This window comes from Thalassophryne amazonica, chromosome 20 (assembly GCF_902500255.1).
Source record: "Thalassophryne amazonica chromosome 20, fThaAma1.1, whole genome shotgun sequence".
Lineage (NCBI taxonomy): Eukaryota > Metazoa > Chordata > Actinopteri > Batrachoidiformes > Batrachoididae > Thalassophryne > Thalassophryne amazonica.
The window spans coordinates 43,444,275-43,461,977 of NC_047122.1; the positions used below are offsets into that span (position 1 = coordinate 43,444,275).

The 17,703-nt window shown below is 41.8% G+C and overlaps 1 protein-coding gene across 2 annotated transcripts in view; it reads left to right on the top strand.

Annotated features, from left to right (window-relative positions):
• Positions 1–1,250: 1,250 nt before the first annotated feature.
• jarid2b (jumonji, AT rich interactive domain 2b) overlaps positions 1,251–17,703 on the top strand; it is a 114,845-nt gene continuing 98,392 nt past the window's right edge. For both annotated transcript variants that reach the window (XM_034161360.1, XM_034161361.1), the window contains exons 1-2: positions 1,251–1,353; positions 15,522–15,648. The gene's annotated coding sequence lies outside the window, so the exon portion shown is untranslated. The remainder of the gene's footprint in view (positions 1,354–15,521; positions 15,649–17,703) is intronic.

The window sequence follows — 17,703 nt, forward strand, 5'->3', positions numbered from 1 at the left end:
TCAGCAAATGTGTGGTGATCCACAAATGCTGAATCACACTTCACAAACAGAATTTTCAGTTTTCAGAAAAAAAAGAATTTTCAGAAAAAAAATGATATATTTACAAATATCCCTTATTGTAAAAACCAACACATAAGTTACAAATCGAAATTGTTTGTGAATCGCAAAACACAAGTGCAAATCAAGGTATATTTTAGATCATCCTCTGTGCATTTGGAGGTAATAATGAGACAAATTTAACACCATAAAGTTTGAATCAGTAAACAAACCTTTTAAATATTTGAGTTATTTTCTTTAAATGATGCCTTTCAGTTATTTCAGTCCATGGTTTTTAGGGAGCCAATTAACCAAGCATTGTTTTGGCCTGAGAGGTATTTTTTTTCATTGATGGGTCACCAAGTAAAATATTCTCAGATAGTCCTTTTCCCATTGCCATTTCTATCTCTTTCCATTTGGATCTATAATTTGCTGTACACCACCCAACTAATGGCTGGATTTGGGCCGCTCTATAATAATCCCTAAACAGGGAATGTCTAATCCACCTTTCTCCTTTTTGTATGTTTTATTTAATTCTTGGCTCCCACTCCCTAAAATATTGTTCTGGTTTTGCATTTGGTACAGTGTGGAATAACTATAAGTCTAGGTAAGTGTTTTTACAGAATCTATATGAGAATTGATATTTAGATAAGGCATTAAGATCCATCTGTTAATATCTTCTATAATTTAAGTGGAGCATAATTAAATTATTCTAGTTTGGATATATTTTTTGTAGAATTTTGAGGGGAAAAAATTAATTTACTTCATTTTGGAAAAAGGCTGTAGCATACAAAATGTGGAAAAAGTGAAGCACTGTGGGTACTTTCCAGATACACTGTATGTGCCGTAAACAAGCAGTGTTCATTAAAGAAGGTCAGATTGTACTGACAGTAGCTTGTGATTTAATTTGACTTATTTTGACACAAGTGACTGATTTGTTTGTTTGCTTGCTTGCGATACTGTTGTTTGTAACGTATACAAGAATCCAATAGTTGTGAGAATGGCATAACATTTCAAGATTCACATTAAAGATAATGAATTAATGAATTAATAATCCAGAGGCTATCCATTTTTTTTTAAAGATTATTAACCATTTGTGCCATCTTGAGATGCCTTGCTGACATGCACACAGGGACCACAACCAGCATTATTTCCATAATAATATTCATATCGACTGTCTTGTTTTTCACAGGATGACAGTGATGGGATCCCATGGTCAGAGGAGGGTGGTGCGAAAGGTGCTTTATCTCTCCCTCAAAGAGTTTAAGAGTGCACAGAAACGGCAGCTGGATGGGGATGGAACCACAAACCCCAATGGTGAGTTCTTGTCCTTGTTGCACTCCATCCCAGGAGAATGTATTACTACACAAGATGTTCTCATGTAGGGTTGTTGTATTGGGGTAATTCAACTTCAAATCAATAGAATACATTTTAGAAAAGTTTTTCTGATGAACTGTTTTGGATTTGATTTGTACTTCATATAAATAATATCACTGTATCCAATAGAGTTTTTCCTTTTATTTTTTTGTCTCTTTAATTTTTTGTTAGCAATTGATGTCACCGTGCACTGTTGCAGCTCCCATCCAGGTACTAACCTGGGACCCTCTCTGTTTAGTTTCTGAGATCTGGTGAGCCAGTGTGAGACACTAGCACCAGTCAGTTTATTTAGCCCAGATCTAGCACATAGTAAATAATGCATAAATTAATTTAATATTGTCACCAGAAATATGTTGCAACTAATCATGAAATGCAAAAATATGTTGATGTTCTTGTACATGAAATTTTAAACATTAATATAGCGGTAACATCTATTTTCTACACAAAGATGTCATGGTGTAATGGCATCCTCTGCACAGAATGATGTAACACTCCCTCTGTGTAATCTGAGTTTTTCTGTTTCTTGTTGTCATAGCATGCACATTTGGTGCATATGATTCCCACCGTCTGAAACTGTTTGCCCTCTCGACCTTTATGAAGACTGCGGTATTGACGGCCCACATTGCACAGTGCATAGCAGAGAGTAGCAAGTTTTGTGAAATTCCTCCCCCAAGAAACCATATTTAGAGCTCAAAAGACCTCTTATAAGAATGGGATTAGAACTAGACTCATCAGAGGTCTGTCATTTCTCAAATTGAGAGCTTGTAAATAGCTCCAGTTTTGTCTCAGACTTGGTGTTATGTCCCTCGATGTGAAGGACCTGTAATAATCACACTACACAATTTTTAAAATTTGGAAAAAATGTGCTTTCGGTGTATTTGCAGCACTCTTGCTGTTGTCTTATCGCCACCCATGTATTTCCTGTTAGACCATTTGTGGAAAAGTACAGTAGAGTTGTCAAAGCTGAGTAGAGTGATCAGCGAAAGTTGTGTGTTTTTCTTTTTTTGTTTACTGGCAGAGTCTGGATTGGGGCTGTGTAGGTGAGACTATTCTGTACTCTCTCACACTGAGGGCCTGTCTTACACCCATTTCTTATTTTCACCATGAATGGGTTCCTAGAGGAGCTTTTAGACAAGGAAACAATCCATTTATAATTACTACACTAGCGTTACAAACAAAATGAAAGATGAGGACAAATACATGCCGATTGTATTATTTGAGTGGCATGAGTGGAAAAATGGGTGCTATGGAAACTGGGGGCATTATAAGACCAGATCAGGCTGAATGGGGAAACCGAGACTAAAGACAAAGGCTGTTGAATGCAAATATCAATTTTTATAGTTAAGTGGGCTACAACCCCAACAAACCCAGCCTGAGAGCTCACGAGGCAAATGAGTTTGTTTTTGTTTTTTTTAGACAACATGAATTCATACCAGGTTATGCAAAATCCAGGTGAAATCTGTAGGGTTCTGCTGTGTGTGTGCCTGTACATACATTTGACTCAACATATGAGTGAGAGCACAGCTTGTTTTGAACCAACCTGCCACATCTTTGTTTGACACTGGTGCCCCCCACCCCCTACCCAAAACCCCTCAGCCAACCAACCATCAGAGATTTGAACTTCAGAAGTGCTTCAGAAGCTATTCTCAGCTGACATTAACACAACCCAGACATAGAAAGAAAGGAACAGAGAAAAAAGTACTTGTCAAAGTTCGTGCCTAGCCACAAAATCCGTCCAGCGAGGCAGAACTGCAGACAGGAGGGGAGCATCTTCTGAAATCCAGCTTATCTGCAACACCTAATTTTTTTTTTATCCTCCTGTCTTGATTTATTTATTTATTTAATGTTTTTTTTTTTTTGAACACCTTCAGTCCTTGCCCTGTTTCTGCTCTTCTTAACGTGAGCATATCTGTGCCTGTCTGCCATCTCATAGCTGCCACTCCACAGCTCCTCGGGGCCTTTTAAAGCCGCTGCGGGTAGCTGACCTTATCGCCTGAATAAAAATTACTCATTAAAAAGCTTCGGCGGCCCGTCGCACTGGGGGTAACGTCGGCAGCCTGCACTGACACAAAAGGCAGCCAGAATGAATAGGCGGGCCCTGCTGTTTTAGAGCACTGTGGGTTAGCGTGGCTTTGGAGGCCGTACGAGCGGCACAGTTTCTCATCTCACGTGGATGTTGTGGTGAAACTGTCAGCCATTTTGGAGGCTCACACTCAGCGTGCTTTACATCCTGAATGGTAGCCCCTGCTGTTTAGATGACTGTGGGTTAGAGAGCCTGGGCTTATATTGCAGCTAGACATGTGCCACAGGGTTCAGACAGGCTTTGTTTTGAAATTGTCAGCCATTTTGGAGCGTCTGATGATGCATGTACTGGATCATAGAAAGGTCATAGATGGAGATAAGTTGCTTTGTGTTTAAAGGCGTTGTCCCTTTTGTTTAACTATTTAAATCATTTAAAAAAAGATTTTCTTTTCCACCACTATAGTTTTGTTCCTTTATATTCAGCTAAATCATTTGCAGTCTTATTTTGCCAAAGCAAAGACTTCACCTTGTGTGGAAACAGTTAAACTACAGTGACAAGACGCCACAACATACTTTTTGTGGTGATGTTACAGATTAAAGGGGCACTGGGGGTGGGGGGTGGGGGTGTGGTCTGACCCTTGGATAGCATGTGTGATCATAGTCAGAGTTGCCATGTTTGCTTATAATTTACATCTCTAGGCTTCTTTTTAAGTAGCTTGAAAAAAGTGTCAGTTTGAGGGTTTTTGCGTAATGGTAAGTCTACAGTATAACAGCCTATAATAATATTGAGGTTGTTTTGGGTTTATTTTTGTCCCCTGCCATGAAATAAGGGAGCGCACTTAAATGGACTCTGTGTGTCCATGCATGCATCTTTTTCTCTCTCTCTGTGTGTGTGTGTGTGTGTGTGTGTGTGTGTGTGTGTGTGTGTGTGTGTGTGTGTGTGTGTGTGTGTGTGTGTGTGTGTGTGTGTGTGTGTGTGTGTGTGTGTGTGTGTGTGTGTGTGTGTGTGTGTGTGTGGTGTGTGTGTGGTCACATTTTGAGAGCCCCAGATTTCCCTGTTGCCCCTTTCTCAGGCATTACTTACCTGTATCATATTGTACATGGACACAAAGGCGACGTCTACGCATATGACCGTGACCCAGATTTCCAAGGTCATCTAAGGTAATGGCTACAAAGACACCCACCGTCTCACCCCAGAGTACCACTTTTTCTCTCCAAATATCAATTCTAGATCTGCCGTTTGTATTGAACGCCTATAGCGAATCATTTATTCCCAGCTCCCTGAGCCAACTACACTTAACCTTTGGCCTTAAGGTCAAGGTTGTGCATGACAATTAATGGCAAACTACTGTTTCCTGTTTTATTTGGCCTTTTCCCACTCATTTTTCACTGTCACCCACCATGTCAAGGGGGACCATTAAAATGGACTCCATGCGTCTGTGCTTATTTTTCGATTTCTTACCATGCAGTATTAGCAAAATAGGTGGGGGACCTCAGCCGAGTGTTGGCTTGTTCAAGCTGCGGTTGCTTATTTATCTTATGAGATTTGGCAACATTGGTCAAAAAATGTGATAGACCTTCACTTGTGACTGAACCTGCCAATAAATGGTGTTAATTAAAGGCTAAAGAAAGTGAGAGAAGCTGCTAGCAAACACAAGTGAAAGGAGATCTGTTGGGAACAGTTCAGCATACCATTTGGACGTATTTCACACAAACGTTTTTAGCTGCATATGTGCGTTTTTCTTAGTCAGAAATTCTGAGTTTCCTTTTGAATGATGACGACATGTTTGGCTGGGTGGTTGCCATCCAGGACCGAGGGCAGTTCTGTGGTGTTGTGGATGTGGCAAAGCGCACCACCAGCGCTTTCTCCCAGACTTAACTTTGAATGCAGCACAAACATTTGAGCTTGTGCAGATGCACACGTGCACTTCCGTCTTCATGGTGTCCACAAGATCTCCCAGAGCATAGTTGCAATATTTGCTTACTTTACCAGCATTAAAACTGGCTGTAATTTTGTGACTGTCATTCAGCTGAATGGGAAAGTGTGTCCAAATGAAACTGCACTACACCTTTAAACCAGCTGTGGGTCTCGTCTACCACAGCGTCGGTATCCACCATTTTGGGAGGAAGTGCCATGTGACTGGAGGATGTTGGAGTAATATAATCCCAAAAGCAGCCCCCACCTCCCCCCACTTCATCACTGAGTGGTGTCAGTGGCCGTCTCATTTAGAGGGGGGCGTGGCACTCTGTCAGTTGTACGTGTGTCCATGTATGTGTGTCAGTCTTCTTTCCCACCCACTCAGCCTTCTCTTGGCCAGTAACCAGCAATCATGCCATCTCCCCTGCCACTTTACCTCTCACTGTTGGCAGCCGTCCATCTTTCACTCTCTCTCTTCTCTGTCTCATCATGTCCATCGGTTCCTGCTTCTTGCACCCTTGCTTGCTCCCTGCATTATTTCACTAATGACATTATGCCCTTCTCCGTCCCTGCTTCCGCTGCTACACTCACTCTCTCTCTGCCACACTCCTCCTTTCTCTCCCTCCATCCATCTGTCCTTCCGGTTGTCTCTCCCCCAATGCTGGGTTTCATTACACATCAATAGGACTCTGGTTACTGCCTTCTCCGCACGCACCCCTCTCATTCAAATGCCTCAATTTTATATCCGTATACCTCCACCCCCTACTGTAACCTTTTTCCCCCTCCATCCATCCATCTTGCTCCCTTTGTCTTTCTCTGCTCTCGCTCATCTTTCTTTTTTGCTTTGTCCTCCGTCCTCTGCCCCGTCACCATTAGCTATGTGCAATATCCGTCACCCAAACCCATCCTTCCCACTCTATCGTCCGTTCTCTTTCCCACCCTTCCTCCGTCACTCGGCATATTGATGTTACATCTGTATTTTTCAGGCATTTTTTTTCTTCATACCTCCTTGCTTCCCTGTCTCTCTCGGTTTGTCTTTATCTCTTTTCCCCATCTGTGTCCACTCTCCATCCTTTCTGTACCCCCCCCCCCCCCCCCCCCCACTATTTCTCTGAGTGCAATTGATGGAGGAGCTGGATGCTGGCCAAAAAGTAGGAGGCACTGAAGAGAACACTCTGACTGTCCCCTCTTTTTCATGCTATCCACCAGCTCGGGACCTGCCTCTACTCTTCTTTTTTTATATGCATGTCATCTTCTTTCCGTCAGCCCTCACTCTGCTGTCGCTTTGCTGTCTGTGGGTATTTCCCCTGCTGCCAGCCTCGAGCGTGGCCGTAGTCACAGCTGTGGCAGTTCAAACACCATGCAGGCACTCCAGTTCCTCTGTGGCAGTGGCATCATTTTGCCAAGGAAGGCATACCAGTGTGTAGAACCTGGCATAAAAGGAATATGGATGCAGATGGACAAAAGCGGTACAACAGCTAAGGGTGCAGGGGATAACGAAACTAGTGGCTCAGGTTGGATCACTTTTTTTTGGGGGGGGGGGTTGGGATCAGCAGCAAAAAGGCAGGCTGTCTCTGTGTATGTGTGTCTTCTTACTTATGGTACCAGCAACATGATACTTAACTCAACTGACTAAACCAATTGAACTACCAAAAAAAATCAATAACACTAACAACACTATTAAACTAATGCCTGGTTCACACGACAGGATTTTAAAATTGTCTTTAGGCTTCCAAAACCTGAGACACCACACACGTAAGATAAAAACAAAAAAAACAAAACATAGATCTAACAGGTTTGGTCGTACAGTGCGTGGTGTTCAGGCACACGGTGACGTCAACACACCACACACAAACAGATTTCACACATGAACATTCCCACGTCAGACAGGAAATCTCGCAAAATCTCTCGAGATTAAATGTGACTTCAGAGTAAACAAACGGAAATAGTTTGTGGACTATTTAAAACAGAGGGGGAAAAAAAAAACGATACAAAAAGAAAAGGTGTTCTTTAAAGGAGTGGGGACAGTGCAACCACTGGACTTTCTGGTAAGTCAGAACAGCTGTTTTGATTTTATTTTCTGCTCTGTGCATCCGTCACCTTGCTTTCTGATTGGCTGCACGTCACATTCAGCAGGCTGCGTGCTCATTTGTGGTTGGAGGACACCACACACGCTGCGATATCGGGCCAAGACAATCCAACATGTTGAATACCCCCGATTTGCGATCAGAGCCCCTGACGTCCTTCCAAGTAGATCAGAGCGCTCTTAACACACCACACATGACAGGAATGTCTGATAAAAATTATCTTTAGCGTCATCACGATTGTCAGAGCGTCCTTAAGGTTGTCGGAAGGGGAAGATCGGGTCCGATATCGGCCTAATTATCTTGCTGTGTGAACCAGGCTTAACACGAACCACAATAACAATATTTTAATCTCCAAACCCCAAACTCCATTGTAGTACAATGTCCAGTATTTACTGGTTGGCTAAAATCGCTAATTTATCCAAAAATATTCATCCTATCAACTTTCCAGTTTTGCAGCATTCATCCTTGACTCAAAATACAAAAGCATACCAAACGGCAAATGTCAGCTCTCCCCAGTTTCTGCGCGATCGAAGCCAAACACACAGAAGCCACTTGGCTATTATAATATATAAAATTAAATTTATTAGAGAACAATGACAACAAGGACCTCTTGCCCATTGTCCTGAATTAAAACAAGGTGTCCAATGTTTAAATAATATTTTAAAGTAAAATGGAACATCCTGTGTTCTGTAATAGACTGGCAGCCTGTCAGGGGTTTACACTGTGTTGTGCACAGTGACCCTTAGTTGGAATAAGGGGGTAAAGAAAATGAATGAATAGAAGAATTTCTTGCTAAATACTGAAGAACCAGGCACAACTCTACGCACTTCATCTGATTTTTGCAGCCAGGCCGTGTAGAGTCCTCCCAAGTGCCCTTCTCCTCGCTGCATGGGGAAGGTGCCCCTCATACGCTGTGTCCTCAACTCCTGATATGTAGCAGTGATTCTTTCCATGTTTGGATCCCAAAGTGCGCAGAGTTTGCACCAGGGTGTCCTCAGCGGAGCCCAAGGTGACAGAGGCTGTCTGCTTTTAACACACTCCATCCAAGTGAACACACAGCTGCTTTGATTTCTGTGCAACTGTGCATTGTGATTTACACATTTATTACTTTAAAAACAACTCACTGACAAATAAATCAATATTATGTGCTTTTATATTAAACTCTGCATTAAATCAGTGGTTCATAAGTGTGCCAAACCGTAGGGTCGGCGCGCCGTATAGATCACAGATCAGCTATGTTCTGTTAAGTCACCAGTAGTAGTGGAATTTGAGTATGCAAATGTAAGTGCAATTTTATTTCATAAGCGCTCCATCAAAACAACCTGAGCAGTTTTGAAAATCATTGTTTCTCCTTCATGCTTTAATTTTACAGCCTTTGGTAGGAGTGTTTTTTTTTTGTTTTTTTTTTTGTGGTACTTGTGGAGTAGTTTTTGTGTGTGTGGGTGGGGGGTCATTTTAGTGAGAAACAGTAATATGTTTGGAGCTGTTGTGAATCCATATAAAAGGCAGTAAATTATGTTGGAGCATGCTCTCAAATATCCCTGGGAATGGATAGTATTGGGACTTTCCCTAAAATAAAATTTCTCATGTTTTTTTTTTTTTGTTGTTTTTTAAGTCCCACAGTTTAAATTGCAAACAGACATTGTGGAATATGAGGGAAAAGGGCATGGCGTTTAATTTTAGTACTGTTAACTCCGTAGCACCGAAGTAGCTAAATGTTCTACATTCAGAGGATAAGACATTATTCATCTTAATGAAATATTAACCAGATTGTGGAAATTGGCTGGGTGCTTGTCACACATGTGATAGAATTTGCTGCCAACATGCCAGGTCTTGAAATTGCTTCCCAATAAAATGTGCGTAAGCAGCTCTCACACCTGGCTGAATCCAGTGCCATGTTCTCCCAAGCACTGCTTCGACAAGAGTCGTGTCTGTCTCCGTGGAGGCTGGCATGCTACAGATGAGCACGTCATGAAAGGAGTGTTGAACATGCCGATTTTTAATATGCTTTAATATTTTCAGGAGCTCAGGAGGACTCCCAACCATGCCGGCCACCTCGAGCTGTGCTGCATAAAGTAAAAATGACTTTTGCACCTGCTTTGGAGGAATCCATGCTGAAAATGACCATGGGAGATCAGCTTGGGGAAATCTGCCCATGAGTGCAAAGTTATAAATCTGCCCATTATGGAACAAAACAGCGCAAAACTCAGCCAGGTGTGAAAGTTGCTTTACACATTGAGCTTTACTGCCTGGAGCAACAGAGATGAGCTTTACTTTTTTTTTTTTTACATTCACCACCCTTATCGACTTTGCATTCCTTGATGATTAGGTACGGCGTTGTGATCAGTTTCTCATCAAGCTGAGATTGAAAATCCAGTAAAATACTTGCAATCCTATTCTCTTCCCTAAGGCCACACTGTGACTCTTCAGTTGTTATTGCCCCTCACACGGACATGCTCCTCTGAGCTCTGTGACGTGCCGTGCTATGCTGTATACCTCTGCTTACTCTCTAGAGACTGTGAGGTGAACACAGCAAGGCGATGGGCTTAGTTAAGCACACATAACTATGATTAGAAAGCCCCCATAGGAGCAAATATTGGGATGGCACACAATCATAGTCTTCCAGTGCCACACACCCCCCCACCAATCCCCTCTACTTTAACTTCATCTCTCCTCCAACACCACAAAGAGCTCGAGTTTAGGCGCTGGCCCCTGGCCCCCTTCTGTCTGCCAGACTACTTAATTCCCAGCATTCTGCTTTCCCAAGCTTCCCCGTTCTACCTCTCAGATGGGCACTCATGTGCAACCAGCATATGTCAAACAACCCTTTGGAGGGAAAGGGAGATGTGGGGGAGGGAGTGGAGATGAGGGAGTGTTAAATGGGCTTCTGGCTGTTTGTTCTAGTTCTGTGGGGATATTGTGCGTCACTCATTTTCAGAGCACAATTAAAGTTAATGAGCTTGTTCGTTTTTGCACCAGTGCTTTTTGTTGTTGTTGTTGTTTTTTCTTTTTTCTTTTTTTACGGCAGTGCAAGTGAAAAAGTGTCTTTGTACATTTTTCTATTTGTTTGCTGTCATTGAATCGTTTTACTCCACAAAATACATTTTTCATCGTTTCACAAATTGCCGTAATCGAAGTTTTTTTAAAAAAAAGAATGTAGCCATAACCACAAAAATAAATAAATAAAAAATTTAAAGTTAACTGTGCCTGGCGTCTTTCAGAGTTATAGATTACCGCATTTATTTGGTGATACGTTCATTAAATGAAATTGCATTTTTACTCGAAACTTCAAAGGAGATTAAGTGAAACTGTTGAGTGATATTCAGCCTTTCCTGCCAAGTGAGACGTTGTAAGATTGCGTTTCACTCCTGACCAGTAGACTAAGACTCCTCAACAGCAACATAAAACATTGTACACAGTGCAATGATCTTACTCATCACGCCAGCGCTTGTTAACTTTTTGACCGCAACGTCTTGCGTTTGATGACTCTACCTCTACTTTCAGGTACTGACCTGCTCTACTCTGTGGGTATGAGGAAAAGATCAACTGATCTGTGAGAAAGTGTTCACATGCTTATTCATCCGCGAGTACATTTCTCCCTGAAATCACACGTTGGAAAGCTACATTTATCTGCTTCGCAGTTGCTCTTCTTCATGGTTGTTTCCGTTGTTTGATCTTACTACCATTCCATCTTTGCCAGATGACACAGTGCCTAGACTTGCTCAACAGTAGCATTCTTGTTAAATGTCATTCAAGTTGCCACTTATCCTCGTTCATGCTCTGCTGTCATTATCGTAATATATTTCCTTTTCACATCCATGACTAGGTGTTTACACGGCAGGGTTAGTGACACATCTCTCTGAAGTATCGGTTAAATGGAATTTGTACTGGGTGTGTTGGGCGGCATTAAAGACTGTACATTCCAGTTGAAATGCGTTGCTGAACTAAAGAATTGGTTAAATGGACAAATGTTATGAATTCCTCAGTCCTCCCTCAATTACTGCACTAAGATTGCAGCTTTTATTTTTGTAAAACTGATTATTTCTTTAGTTGTGAGGACTGTAGATTTAAATATTTAACTATCCCTAGATAGAATCCCCTTGGCACCCACATGTTGGGTTTTTTTCTTCTTGTTTTTTCCCAAGGCTCTCATTTGATCATTTGCTCTCGTTTGCAAAACATTGCTCTGTTTTATCCAGTGGTTCTCATATGCATTCTGTTGCCCCACCCCACATGGTCCATGAGGTCACTTGAAATAAAGGTCCACGTCTTCAGGATCCTAGTGCTTCCAGGCTTACTGTATCATGTTGAGGCTTAGGCAACAATTGAATGTTTGGTATCTGGTCTCTCAAAAGATAAATGAATAAACTAATAATAAATCCTTGGATTCCATTGGAATGACTGTCGATACAGTGCACTTCTTCCATTTTGAGGGAACATCACCTACATCACTGCTGTAGTGATCCAGCATTCAAATGCCTCAGCGCTGAAGACCCCAGCACTTTTAAAAGCCCAAGGAGGCCCCCACGTGTCACTGTCATGGGATTAAAATGGGTCGGTGGTCGCTAGTCAAGACCCAGGACAGTTCTGTATGGTGGTAGCTGCTGTCACTTATCGGATCTCCACGTACTTCTAGATGTGACACCCACCATCCTTAGAGCCTATTCAGAGATCCAACAAAAAGGACGGTGGGTGGGTGAAGAAGAGTTCAAATTGATTATCATTAGTGGTTTTATGTAATAAACAATCATGGCAGAAAAGCCACTAAGCGACCAATAAATAAATAGAATTAATAAAAATTTAAAAAGTCATATTCATTATTCATTCCAAAACATGTCTTTTACACTTGATATTACAATTGATGTCACAGAGTGCAGACTACAAATAGAAATATGCTTTCCTGATACATTTTCCGTATTGTTCATCCACAGTAAGCAGTTGTAAGAACTCATTTATGTGTTCCTTGTAAAGACTACAACAAAGCTCTAATATGTCACTCTCTGCATTCATATTTTCATAGTTCGAGTGAAAGCACAATTTTCTGAATTCAGAATTTTATGTCTTGGGTTTTTGAAGTTGTCTTGAACACAGCATTAGTATGACACTTCAAGTAATGAAGCTTTTAGTGAAGCCTGGGAGTCATGACCTCTATACCAAACAACACTTAAATGAGACACAGTTTAAAGTTGTCATATCTATCACCACTCTGACTTTTTCTTTGGCCACCTTTCGTTTTTAATACTAATGATGATGCATTGTGGCTAGCTGTCCGTAACTCCACTCAATGTCCTGGAGAGGTGCTATGAGGTGCTGGTTCATAACCCAGTCTGGCTCAACACCAGGCCGCAGGATTTATTACAGTTGAGATCACTTGTACCAGTTTATTCTGCAGGGTTACGTTCATTGTGGATCAAATCATTGAGCTAAAACTAAATATAGTGAAATGACAAGCTCAAATCGCAGTCTGGGGATCCATTTTGTGAATATACTCACCAGTCTACAAATGAAGATGAAATTGGCAACTATGTGGTTGCCACATCATTCAATACGTTCACACACTTCACCTTGCTTAAGGGAGTCAATGATGATAAATAAAATGAGACACATACTATCATTCATCTTTTCCACCAATGTTTTCATGTCTTGCCCGTGTATTGAACCTATGACCTTCCAGTCAGAAGACCACCCTGTATATAGAGTGAGATAGACTTGCACAGTCTGAGGAAAACACTTCTTAAAATTGTTTTTATTGTGCCCAGCGGCTTCATTTGAATTCATTTGGACAGTTAGTTGTTCTGCACCCTGCTGCAGTGTGTGTTCAGAGGTGCCCAGATACCCAGGAGTTTAATCAGACAGTCATGGATCAGACTTTCCAAGAACTGTAAGAGCTACCACCCAAGAGGCAGTCAAGTCTTGTGACATCAATTTAATTTTGTTGTCCTCCTTAATTACTATTGACTTCCACTCTTCTGTTTGACCTAATTTGAATTCTCAGTGCTTCTTGCCACTTTTGATTTTAAAAATCTGTCTGGGGGCCTTTTTTGTTTGTCTAAGTTGCTCACTAAATATTTAATTAGGGCTCAGTCAACTGGGCTCACTACAAATGTCAAGTCCAGCAATAACTGTACGCTTTGTTTCCCTGCCTTGGGCTTGTTTTTTGTCAAAGACAGCATATCACTGTCATCTACAAAGGACAAAATTACACTTGGATACTGAATATGTGTGCAGAGAAAGGAACATGTAGCTCCTTGGAAGCTTCAATATAGCAGCACAATGGTTTAGTGGTTAGCACTGTTGCCTCACAGCAAGAACGTCATAGGTTTGATTCCTGCCTGTGGCCTTTCTGTGTGGAGTTTGCATGTTTTCCCCGTGTTTGTGCGGGTTTCCGCCGGTCGTTCCGATTTCCTCCCAATATTTATAAGACAAGCAGGTTAGGTGAACTGGAAACTTTATAATTGTCCAGGTCTCCCTTGCAAAAGAGGTCTCGATCTCAATAGGACTGACCTGGTTAAATGTTAAAATTTTAAATATACGAGGTCTATTAGAAAAGTATCCTACCTTTTTATTTTTTTTAAAAACTATATGGATTTGAATCACGTGTGATTACATCAGCCAAGCTTGAACCTTCGTGCGCATGCGTGAGTTTTTCCACGCCTGTCGGTGACATCATTCACCTGTTAGCACGCCTTGTGGGAGGAGTGGTCCAGCCCCCTTGTCGGAATTCCTTTGTCTTAGAAGTTGCTGAGAGACTGGCGCTGTGCTTCATCATAATTTTTTCCAAAACTGTGAGGCACATCCGAGTGGATACCATTCGACAAATTAAGCTGGTTTTCGGTGAAAATTTTAACGGCTGATGAGAGATTTTGGATTGTTTCTATCGCTGTAAGGACTTCCCACGGAGCGGGACGTCGTGCAGCGCTCCCAGGCGATGTCGTCATCCTGTTTCAAGCTGAAAACCTCCAAATTTAAGCCTCTGTTGACCCAGGACGTCGTGAGAGAACAGAGAACTTTCAGAAGAAGTCGGGATCAGCAGTTTATCCGGACATTCCACTGTTAAAGGAGATTTTTTTAATGAGACGTGCGGACGGATTGGCGCGTCGGCTCGCAGCCGGCGCAGCGTGCCCGCCACAGGAAATACACCTCCGTATTGATAACCATTTGTAAAATCCAGGCGGCTTTTGGTGGCTTTCAGTTGAGTGAGTATCTGAGAAATTGTTTAACAGCAGGGCATGTTCCAACTTGTCCTTAAGGCTTCCAACGGAGGTGTTTTTCCTGTGGCGGGCGCGCTGCACCGGCTGCGAGCCGACGCGCCAATCCGTCCGCACGTCTTTCATTAAAAAATCTCCTTTAACAGTGGGATGTCCGGATAAACTGCTGATCCCGACTTCTTCTGAAAGTTCTGTGTTCTCTCACGACGTCCTTGGTCAACAGAGGCTTAAATTTGGAGGTTTTCAGCTTGAAACAGGATGACGACGTTGCCTCGGAGTGCTGCGCGACGTCCTGCTCCGTGGCAAGTCCTTACAGCGATAGAAACAATCCAAAATCTCTCATCAGCCGTTAAAATTTTCACCGAAAACCAGCTTAATTTGCCGAATGGTATCCACTCGGATGTGCCTCACAGTTTTGGAAAAAATTTTGATGAAGCACAGCGCCAGTCTCTCAGCAACTTCTCAGACAAAGGAATTCCGACGAGGGGGCTGGACCACTCCTCTCACAAGGCGTGCTCACAGGCGAATGACGTCACCGACAGGCGTGAAAAAACTCTCGCATGCCCACAAGGGTTCAAGCTTGGCTGATGTAATCACACATGATTCAAATCCATATGGTTTTTTAAAAAAATAATAAGGTCGGATACTTTTCTAATAGACCTCGTACATGTAGCAGCACTTCATCCGAAGGATGACTTTTCCATTCAGGAACATTTGCTTCATAGTGGCGTTTTTCTTTTGGAATTGGTTGTAGCATCGATTGTGCTGTTTTACCCAACAGGTAGCGTGTAGGTAGAAGTTCTTCACACAAAAATGACTGGAGGTGGAACTAACTCCAGGACTGTCTCTAACTCGTGGTGGTTTCTTTTTCAGGTTCTCTATCCAATAGGCAGCTGAACGGCTCTGGGTCAAAGGGCAGCCATAAAGAAGATGGTTCCTTGCGCTCTCAGAGCCTGCATGGGAGCAGTGAGTACTGTGAGGACAGTCCTGCAAAGAAGAGGTGAGACCGCAGCTCTGAACCTATTAAGTCATGATGTTATGGAAGCTCTGATTCTGAGCACTTTGCTGTGTGTGTATGAGTCTCCCCCATAGAGACAGATATAAGAACAAGAAGGCACACTACACATACTGCGCATTTATCACTAGTGTGTCACCACAGGGAGCCGTCCACCATCACCAAATGGGGCTAGAAGTGCTTGCAAACAATGTAAAAGCAGTCACTTGACAACAAAGCAGTACATAAATATATCCCGGTGAAATTATGAAAAGAAATAGCAGTGCTACCATTGGTAACAGTGCATTTGATTTAAAAAAAAAAAGAAAAAAAAAAAAAAAAGTATATTTTCTTACCTTAAATGGACAATTTAGGGTTAGAATGTCCTTGGACAGCTTTGACTTGGAGTCACTAACCAGTGCAGTGCGCCGTATAAGCTTAGCATTCACTGAGTTACAACAATCAAATGCTTTAAAGTCATACATGTCAACCTATACGGATTGTCCGTAAATTATACGGATTTTTCAGAGTCATACGGACATACAAATAAAGTCTTACGGATATTCAGGGTTTTCTGTTGTAAATTTATTTTACTGTTGTTTTTCTTAATGCTCTGGGCCCGACGCCGTCGTATACTAAATTATAAAAAAATTTTAATGATATGAGAGAGATTACTTTTTTTTGTTGAAAAGTTAACTCCGCGGACTTTCTGCCAGCCATCCACCATCTTTGTACTCCTCATAGAACCTTTGTGATGTGTGCAATGTGAGTGTCCAATCTGAATTGGTTCATGTCACATGGTTTTCCAATATCCAATCGTAGGGGAGCGCAGTCTGACATGGTAGGGCCAAAGATTGTTAGGAGCAGTGATCTGTTACTCTGTGAGTTCTTGTTTCTGTAAAAATAGAACAGCTGTGTGACACTATTCACGGGAAATATATTGAGTTTGTACAAAATACCTACAGTGTACTTGTAGACATTGATTTTATTGAAAGCAAGCAATTTTACTGTGGAGCAAGAGGATTTAACTGTGGAGGACTTCCACCATAAAAGAGCCCATGAGATCCCTGGTGTTAGTTATTAATATGTGTACAAAACCCCAGTTATGTGATACCGCTATGAGGTTGTGTGTACTGTAATAAAACTGATTTTGGTGCGATTTGGAGGTTATAAGGATTTTGTGTTGATTTTATGGATTTTCTCACTTGGTTATACAGGTGGACCCTTAAAGGGGTTGACATGTATGTAAAGTCCATCTGTGGATGTAAATGCATCAGACTTGCACATGTCAGCTTTGAAAAGAATAGAGAGGTGGATAGTGAATATCCCATCAAAATGAAAAGATTCTAAATAATGCTAAAAAAAAAGTTAAAATAGTTGGTTCTTGAAACTTATTTTCAGCAGCTTTTCTTCAGTTAAAACGGCCTAACAGCTGTATGCCGTTTCAGAGGCAGCACAGAGGTTCACATTCACCATAGAGCCCAATAAATAAATTAGCAATGCGGTAAAAGGGGTAAACAAATGAGTTTAGTTGGTTTCAACATTGCAGAACATTGAAATGGTAAAATATCGTGTAGACGGTGGCAAAATATTCGACCGTTTTACATTTGATGTATTACTCCTCGCCCTGACCACGTTGCTGCACAGGTATCAATAATGGAGCTGTCAGCTGAGAGCGAAAGAGACTGGTGGAGCGACGATGATGCCGAAATAAGTGGATTTAAACTACCATACGAAAGTATTGATCTGGATTCTGATATGGAATTACTCAATGCAGTTGACGAGATGGAGAATTCTGTGGATCTGCTCACAGAATTTCCAGTTTGACATGAAGACGCTGTTGTAATGGTAAGCTTCGCCGACCGAATTACTTACAGAAAAATAAACCATGCAAACGATGGAATTGGATTAGAATGAGAATAACCCCCTTGTGTCTGATGATTTGCGGATGTTAATGCTGGAATTTACAGTTGCAAATCATCGGACAAAACAGTTATTCCCTAAATGGACTGCATTTACATAGCGCTTATCCATGAGAGTGATGCAGATTGCGCTTGTTCT